This window comes from Moschus berezovskii, chromosome 8, assembly GCF_049115385.1.
Source record: "Moschus berezovskii isolate FMDL1 chromosome 8, NW_MosBer_1.0, whole genome shotgun sequence".
In the NCBI taxonomy this organism is placed as follows: Eukaryota; Metazoa; Chordata; class Mammalia; order Artiodactyla; family Moschidae; genus Moschus; species Moschus berezovskii.
Genome location: NC_142467.1, coordinates 96,960,823 through 96,969,765, shown reverse-complemented (window position 1 = coordinate 96,969,765; position 8,943 = coordinate 96,960,823). Strand labels below are relative to the sequence as shown.

The following is an 8,943-nucleotide window of genomic DNA, read 5'->3' as shown; positions in this document are numbered from 1 at the left end:
CAAAAACAAAAACTCCTTGCCCTGCAGGAGTGTAGCGACCAGAGACGAACCAAAAGCTCAAATCCAGCCAGCCACCTGCCAACACAGACAGGAAAAACTTTTACATAAACTTTTGCACCCACCACCCCCCAACAGTCTGTCCTCAATCTTGAATTGTACCCAATTTCAAATCTTAACACCTGCTCAGTCTTCAAAATATACCCAGAATCCAACCACTTCCTTTTCCCAGGCTCCCTCACCTGGTCAGGCCCCAGCATCGCTCACCTGGACCAATGCAGTCCTGTTCGCAGTACCGGTCCCCGGCTCCAACCCTAGCTCTCACAGTCTGTCCCCCCTGAAGCAACCACCGGAGGGCGCCCGTGAGCACCTGAGTCAGGCCCCGCCTCGTCCTCTGCCCACAGCCCTCCAGGGCTCCCTCCAAAAACCCAAATGCTCCCGCAGCCCACAAAGCCTTGCACAACCTGGTCGATCCCCTCCCTCCCTTCCCTCCTCCCTCTCTCCCCTTGCTTAGTCTGCATGGGGTTCCTGGCTGTTCCTCCAGCATGGTAGGCCAGGTCCTCGCCCAGGACCTTTGCACAGGCTATGCCCTCTGTCCAGGCAGCTCTTCTTTCAGATATTTTGACTCACTCCCTTAACTTCCTTCAGGTTTCATTTCTGTTCTCTCTCCCCTACTACCTGAAAGGTCACTCCAGACAAGAATGTCGGTGGGCTTCCTGCTCTGCTGGTGTCTCAGTTCTAAATGGTGCCAGCGTACAGTAGGTGTTCCGTAATTATCTTCTGTTGTTGTTCTAGCTGAGTAAACATTAGACAGTATCATTTCTGTTGTTAACTTATCTATTATCTATCTCTTACTCCCTTGGGGACAAAGGGTTTCTCCTTTCTATTTATTTTTTTCTTTTATTTTTTCCTGCCCTGAGTCTTAGTTGCTGCTCGGGGTCTTTCTCTGGTGCTTGAGCTTCTCATATGGTGGCATCTCTCATTGCAGAGCAGGGCTCTGGGGCACATAGGCTTCAGTAGTTGTGGTGAGTGGCCTTAGTTGCCCTGTGGCATGTGGGATTTTCACTGACCAGGGCTCAAACCCTCATCCTCTGCATTGGCAGGCAGATGTGTTAACCACTGGGCCACCAGGGAAGCACTCCTTCCTTCTTTTACCAAATGTTTATTGAGCACCTAGTGCATGCCTAGCTGCTGCTGCTGCTAGGTCGCTTCAGTCATGTCTGACTCTGTGCGACGCCATAGACGGCAGCCCATGAGGCTCCCCCGTCCCTGGGATTCTCCAGGCAAGAACACTGGAGTGGGTTGCCATTTCCTTCTCCAATGCATGAAAGTGAAAAGTGAAAGGGAAGACGCTCAGTTGTGTCAGACTCTTAGCGACCCCATGGACTGCAGCCTACCAGGCTCCTCCACCCATGGGATTTTCCAGGCAAGAGTACTGGAGTGGGGTGCCATTGCCTTCTCCGGCATGCCTAGCAGGCAAAGGAAATAGGCATAAAGCCCCTGCTCCGCCAAATATCTTGCATTCAAATGCAGAAGGCAGGTTAATGTGTGCAGATCAAGAAATTATTTCAGATACAGCAGAAACTAATACAACATTGTAAACCAACTGCATGCTAATAAAATATTTTAAATTTATATATTTAATATATATCATAGATAAATAATAAGAACCTGCTGTATAGCACAGGGACTTTTACTCAATACTCTGTAATGAGCTGTATGAGAAAAGAATCTTAAAAAAATAAAGAATGGATATATGTATATGTATAACTGATTCGCTTTGCTGTACACCTGAAACTAACATGACATTGTAAATCAACTATAATCCAATTTAAAACTTTTAATTTTAAAATTAAAAAAATAAATGTAAATCAGATGTGAAGAGAGAAATAAATGATTTCAGACAGTGGCAAGAAAATGCAGACAGCAGAGAAAATAAAACAGGAAGAGAGTTTGGAGAGGGAGCTGGGGAGAGACAGAGTAGCTGAAAGCTGAGAATCCATCTTTAAGTCAGGCTGGTACAATGTACAATAGCCAGGACATGGAAGCAACCTAGATGATCATCGATATAAGAATGGACAAAGAAGACACGGTACTATATACAATGGAATATTGCTCAGCCATAAATAGAACATATTTGAGTCAGTTCTAGTGAGGTGAATGAACCTAGAGCCTGTTATACAGAGTGAAGTAAGTCAGAAAGAGGAAAACAAACATCATATATTAATGCATACATATGGAATCTAGAAAAATAGTTTTGATGAACCCATTTGCAGGAAGGGACTCGAGACACAGATGTAGAGAACAGACTTGCGGACACAGGAGGAGGGAGAAAGCGGGACTAATGGAGAAAGGAACATCAACATATATACACTATTATGTGTGAAATGGATAGCTGGTGAGAAATTGCCGTAAACACGCAGAGCCCAGGCTGGCACTCCATGATAACCTGGAGGGGTGGGATGGAGGAGGTAAGGGGGGTTCAAAAGGGAGGGGATATGTGTGTAATTATGGCTAATTCACGTTGCTGATGGCAGAAACCAGTGCAACATTGCAAACATTTGGAAAGAAAACTGTCCATGTGCCACTTTCACAATAATGGCAACTGCTAGATTTTAAGGCCAAATATCTATCTTCATTGTTTTGTTTTCTTTTAATTTTCATTTAAGACAAAATAAAGCTCAATTTCTCACCAAAAAAAAACCCAACAACTCAGGTTGGTGCTGTATTGGAGTTCCAGCTGTGACGGGCAAATGAAGGAAGGAGGAAGGCACACCGCAGAAGCCTGTGCTCCAGCAGGTAAGGACCCCTCCCCCAGGGCAATATGCACATGCAGGCACACGGCCAGAGGACCAGCTCCCCAGCCCCCCACCGCAGGCCCGGGCTTCCTTGACCCCTGAGTCCATGAGTGCATGGGAAGAAAGGGCCCCATGGCTGAGACGCCCTGCCCTTCCTCCAGGGTTCCCAGACGCCCTGCCGCGGGCTCCCCCTGCAAGGAAAAGGAAGAACGTCAGCCCAGGGCAGCCTCTGCCTTGTGGAGTGGGCCAGCCGCTGGGATGGGGGAACTTCTTCCCAGCCCCCTCCCTTCCAGGGTGACCAGAGGGGTTGCTGGAAAATTCCAAGCACGGGAAATACAAACGGGCAGATGGCGGGAAGCAGGCAGGATCGTTACACCCATAGACTGGCGGGAACTGAAGCCCTGCATCCCAAGCGCGGAGGTAGTGGACTCCGACCCCCGACCGCGCTCCCCGCCGGAGCCTCCCCCAGGGCCTGTCTGCTAGGGAACCAGGCTGAAAGCCAGGAGGCACCCTCTTTCCCTACCCCGCTCCATACCTACACCAAAACCGGCTCATTCTGCCTCCTGAATGCCCCTCAAAACCACCCACTTCTCTCCCTCCTGCACCCCCGCTAAGCAACCACCCTCTCTCCCCTGGATAACAGCCCTCCCCCAACCTGTTTTCCACTTTGCTGGTGGCAACCTCTATCCATTCTGCCCCCACCCAGCTAGAGGGATTTCTTTCTAAAACAAGCCCCAGACCTTGCCACTTGCCCCCTGCATAAAGCCTTCCATGGCTCCCCATTGCCCTTAGTGCCAAACCTGAACTCTGAAAACCCCACCTCCTCCAGCCCAGCCCACTGTGGCCTCTGTCACTAGCATTCTTCATCATGGTCTCTCCCCTTCGTGGTTCTGCTGGTGGCAGACAGGTGAATTCACTTTGGATTCCCCTGCAGCTTGTCCCAGCATTCCCCAGTCTCCCCCATTCTTTAAGAGTCTGCTGAGCATGGCTCCTTGAAGACACCTTCCTGGACTCCCAAGTCCAAGTTCACCTGGCTCCCCGCTAGAGCTCAGTCCATATTGCTTTGTTCTTATCTCTGTGTCCTTAGCGGACTTGAGTTCTGCAGGGGTCTCCCACACCCGGCACAGTGTCTGCTTCAAAATAGGTGCTTAATAGATAACACGAGATATACTGTACGGGGAGGTGGGTTTCAAGCTGACTGTGCCTGGCAAGGGACAGTCTGCTGCTGTTCTAACCACTGTTCCATGATTGATGGGGCTAGGTGGTTACTAGGCACTTACAAGTTGTTCTTCATAGTTCACACGGAGGGTGGACATAGGTGATCCCTTGCTCTGCTCTCTTAGCCAAGATGAGTTTCATGGGCCAAAAAAGAAAAGTTTTCTTTAAAAGGAAGTTTTTAAGGGAAGAATCAGCATCTAAAAGTTCAAAGCCTAACTTTTCCTAGAAGGGGACTTGATTAACCCTGGTGTGGGGGGTGCTCACTGCCTCTCACCATGGATGACCTTGATTAGCCCTGGTGTTGGAATGCTCACCACCTCTCACCATGGACAACCTCGGTTGTGTGAAGGCAGGTCTTGGAACCATCTTTCTCCAGCCTCTGTGTGCCCCACCCAGCAGTGGAGGATGACCCCTGCCCCCACTGTAGACACGCCTCGAGAGGGAGCTTGGGCTGAAAGAAGCTACAGGGCTCTTGAGTCCAGGTTACTAGCAGACAGGCAGGGCCAGCTACTTCAGGGCTCATCTTACAACTGGAAGTATGTAAAGAAACCATGCTGTGCTTCTGTGGGCATCTCATTGTGAGAACATTGGGTTCTTGGGTTATATTAAGATGCGGTTTTCCTGTTGGAGCCTCTCGCGTCCTGTGTGGTTTCTCTGGGGGTTCAACAACAAGGGAAGGACTGGGTTCTCAGTAGGGAGTGGGCACAAGAAGGGGCCCAGCCGGCCTCCCACCTTGTGTTGCTGTCTAAACTCGGAATCCAGCCCCCGGGGGTGGGGAGTCACCCCTAAATGTTCCCTGAGTAGGGCTGCCATATAAAAATATAAGATGTCTGGGGACTTCCCTCGTGTTCCAGTGGTTAAGACTCCTTGCTTCTCCAAATAAGCAAGGGTGATTATTGGGGGTGCCATAAATCACTGATACAACAGTTCTGAATGATCTAGAAAAAATGAATTGTATTTAATAGATGTAAATAAAGCTATTAAAAAAAAGACTCCATGCTTCCAAAGTAGGGGGCGCAGGTTTGATCCCTGGTTGGGGAACTAAGATCCTACAACCCATGTGATACAGCCTATATGTATTTACAGGTGGCAGTAGTGGTAAAGAACCCGCTTGCCAATGCAGGAGATGCAAGAGACACAGGTTCGATCCCTGGGTCGGGAAGATCCCCTGGAGGAGAGCATAGCAACCCACTACAGTATTCTTGCCTGAAAAATCCCATGCACATAGGAACCTGGCAGGTTATAGTCTGTAGGGTCTCAAAGAGTCAGACACGACTGAATCAACTTAGCACGCACATGTATACATAAACGTGGAGAGAGAGACAGAATCTAGCGACTTCTATTTCATCTAGCCAGCCTGAGTCTAAAAGTGCAAAGTGAAATGTTAGTCACTCAGTCATGTCCAACTCTTGGCCTTCCCATGGACCGCAGCCTGCCAGGCTCCTCTGTCCATGGGATTTCCCAGGCCAGAATACTGGAGTGGGTTGCCATTCCCTTCTCCAGAGGATCTTCCCAACACAGGGATTGAACCCAGGCCTTCTGCATTGCAGGGGGATTCTTTACCATCTGAGCGACCGGGGAAGCCCTGAGTCTACAGTCATGCAAAGGACCCTCTCCTGTATGAATAAATACTGTGTCCTGCATATATATAGGTCTATTTTTATAATGAGGGCAGGTGCTGCCTTGTTTTAAAAATACAAATGGATTAAAGATGTTGATGAAATCATCTTAGCTTTTTGCCTGCGTGCACGTGTGCCTGCACGCGCATGAGCACTCGCGCGCGGGCGCGCACACACACACACGCAGAATTATGTAGTTGAAAGGGCACCAGAAAAGGACTAGTCCAACAGAGGGATCTGCAGGTGCAGAGACCCTGAGGCTAGAAGGCTGTTGGCAGCAGTGGAGAGGAAACCTACCTGATACCTACAGTGAACCGTATCCTGTTCTGAGCGCTTTACCTGCGTCACCTCATCAAAACCTCTGTTACGGGGTGGGGGGTACTGTAGGCCAGACAGATATAGGCACTTGCCCACTCAGCAAGTCATGGGCAGGATCGGAAGTTGAACCCAGACTCCACACTCTTAGCCCGTGCAGATTCTATTACCTTCACTCTCCATCCAGGGATATTAAAAGACCCAAGAGTCATCATTCAAATTGTCTGATGTTACAAATACAGAGAACAAGCTAGTGCTTACTAGTCAGGGGGAGGGAAGGAATGAGAGGAGGGGTAAGAGAGGTGAAGGGGATTAAGAGGCACAAGCTACTATGTATAAAATAAATAATCGGGACTTCCCTGGTGGTCCGGTGGTTAAGACTTCGCCTTCCAATGCAGTGGATGTGGGCTCCATCCTTGGTCAGGGAGCTAAGATCACACATGCCTCTGGGCCAAAAACCCAAAACAGAAAACAGAAGGAATATTATAACAAATTTAATAAAGACTTTTTAAAAGTCTTTAAAAAAAAAAGAAAAATTTTAAATTAAAAGATTAAATAGTTTTAAATTTAAAATAAAAGCATTTTAATAGATAAAATTAAAAATAAATAAATAATCTACAGGGGTATATTGTAAACAGCATGGGAAATATAGCCAATATTTTATAGTAACTTTAAGCGGAGTATAATTTGCAAAAATAGTGAATCATTATGTTGCATACCTGAAACTAATATGATACCGTGAATCAACTATACTTCAATTTAAAAAGAAGAAAACCGGCTTTGGTAATAATGTAACTATTTTAAAATTTTTCTTCTGATGTTATAAAGGGACCCTAACACAATGAGAGACCATGACACACAGTTTGGAATGGCTAAAATTAGTCAGCAGTAACACTAAGTGTTGCCAAGGGTTTGAAGCATCTAGAACTCTCAAATGCTGCAAACTTGTGCGTTATTAACACTACTTTGTAAAGCAGTTTGCATTTTTCTTATCAAGGTAAATACACATTTACAGACATGACCCAGCAATGCCCTCCCTAGATACTGTCCCAAGAGAAATGAAAACGTGTGTCACACAGAAACTTCAGCACAAATGTTTATAGTGGCATTATTCATGATCACCAACCACTAGATGCAGTTGTTTCAAATATTTCTTTCTTTCTTTTTGACTGTGCTAGGTCTTCAGGGCTGTGCACGGCCTTTCTCTGGCTGCGGCGAGCGGGGCCACTCTGGTAGCGGTGCGGGGCTCACTGCAGCGTCTTCTTTCATCGTGTATCACGGGCTCCAGGTGCTCAGGCCTCAGCAGTCGCAGCGCGTGGCCTTAGTTGCCCCACGGCAAGTGGAATCTTCACAGACCAGGGATCAAACTAGTGTCCCCTGCATTGGCAGGCAGATTCTTAACCACTGAACCACCAGGAAAGTCCCGAGATACACTTTAAATGACCTTCAGTGGGTGAATGGGTGAGCAAGCAGCCAAATATATCATACAATGGAGTTCTACTGAGAGACAGAAAGGAATCACCAATACACATAGCAACAGAGATGAATCTTGAATACACAAGCGGAAAAGGTCAGACTCAAGGCTAAAACACTGAATGATTCTGATACTCCCCTGGTGGTCCAGTGGCTGAGACTCTGTGCTCCCAGTGCAGGGGGCCAGTGTTCAGTCCCTGGTCAGGGAACTAGATCCCACATGTTGCCACTAAAGATCCTGCATCCTGCAACTAAGACCCTGGCACAGCCAAAGAAACAAATTAAATAAATAAGTGGGTTTTGTTTTGCCTTTAAAAAAAAAAAAAGCTGAATAATTCCATTTATATAATACTCTGGAAAAGACAAAACCATAAAGGCAGAGACGATATCAGTGATTTTCAGGTTTAGGGAATAATGATGCTTACCAAACTCCCAATTCATTCCTCCCCCACCCCTACCGCCTTGGCAGCCATCCTCTTGGCAACCATATGTCTGTTCTCTATCTTACTCCAGTTTTAATGAGCCTTCTGTTTATTAATTTTCACACAGATAGCCTCACCTGTGACTGTTTATGGTCTGTACAAGTTAGAGGAAGAATAACTAAATATTGATATATGATAAGATGTGCCAGTGCCCCTTTCTCTTCATCTCTGTCAGCAGCAGGTGTTGCCAATTTTTAATGTTTTTTCCTCACCTTTTAAAAATATTTTATCCCAGCTCAGTGCTCTGTGATGACCTAGAGAGGTGGGATACAGAGCGGTGAGAGGCAGACTCGAGGGGGAGGGGATATGTGTATACTTATGGCTAATTCACGTTGTTGTGCAGCGGAAGCCAGAACAACATTGTAAAGCAGTTGCCCTCCAATTAAAAATAAATTTTTAAATTATGATAATTGTTTGAAAGATCTTTGCTCAGTTTTAGAAAATATCAGATTTCCAATGTGATGGCCAAGTTAAACATGTAGGATTTCACAAACTTTATGATTTCTGCTACAATTTAACTACAATAAGTGAAAGTGAAAGTCGGTCGGCCATGTCCAACTCTTTGCGACCCCATGGACTATATAGTCCATGGAATTCTCCAGGCCAGAATACTGGAGTGAGTAGCCTTTCCCTTCTCCAAGGGAACATTAAATACATGCTTTCCGTCTTTTTGACTGTTGCTTTTGCCACTTGCTTGGGTGTGAAGTGATAGCTCATTATTACTGAAATTTGCACTCTCTGGGCTCCTGGGGGCTGTATTTTGACATGTTCTTTGGCTTTAGGGTCTGAGAAGTGTCTGCTCATATCCTTTCTAAATTTCCTGTTTATGTTCTTTGTCTTTTCCTTATCAACGTGTTGAAACTCTTTGTATATGAAGGTACTAACTCTTCTCAGACTAATCGATTTTGTAATTTATTTATTTTTGGCCACAAGGGGCTTCCGCTGCTGTGCACCAACTTTCTCCATTTGTGGCAGGCGGGGGTTGCTCTCGCTGCAGAGCACAGGCTTTAAGGCACTCAGGCTTCAGTAGTTGTGGCTCAC

General features: G+C 46.6%; 1 long non-coding RNA gene across 2 annotated transcripts; it reads left to right on the top strand.

Moving 5' to 3' along the window:
- The first annotated feature begins 686 nt into the window (after positions 1-686).
- On the top strand, positions 687-8,269 carry LOC148777145 (uncharacterized). 2 transcript variants are annotated; one of them, XR_016038089.1, is made up of 3 exons: positions 687-755; positions 2,714-2,796; positions 7,126-8,269. It is a non-coding gene; the product is annotated as an uncharacterized LOC148777145 (long non-coding RNA). The 2 variants fall into 2 exon arrangements; XR_016038088.1 differs by having other exon boundaries at positions 703-755; positions 2,667-2,796.
- The last annotated feature ends 674 nt before the right edge of the window (positions 8,270-8,943 follow it).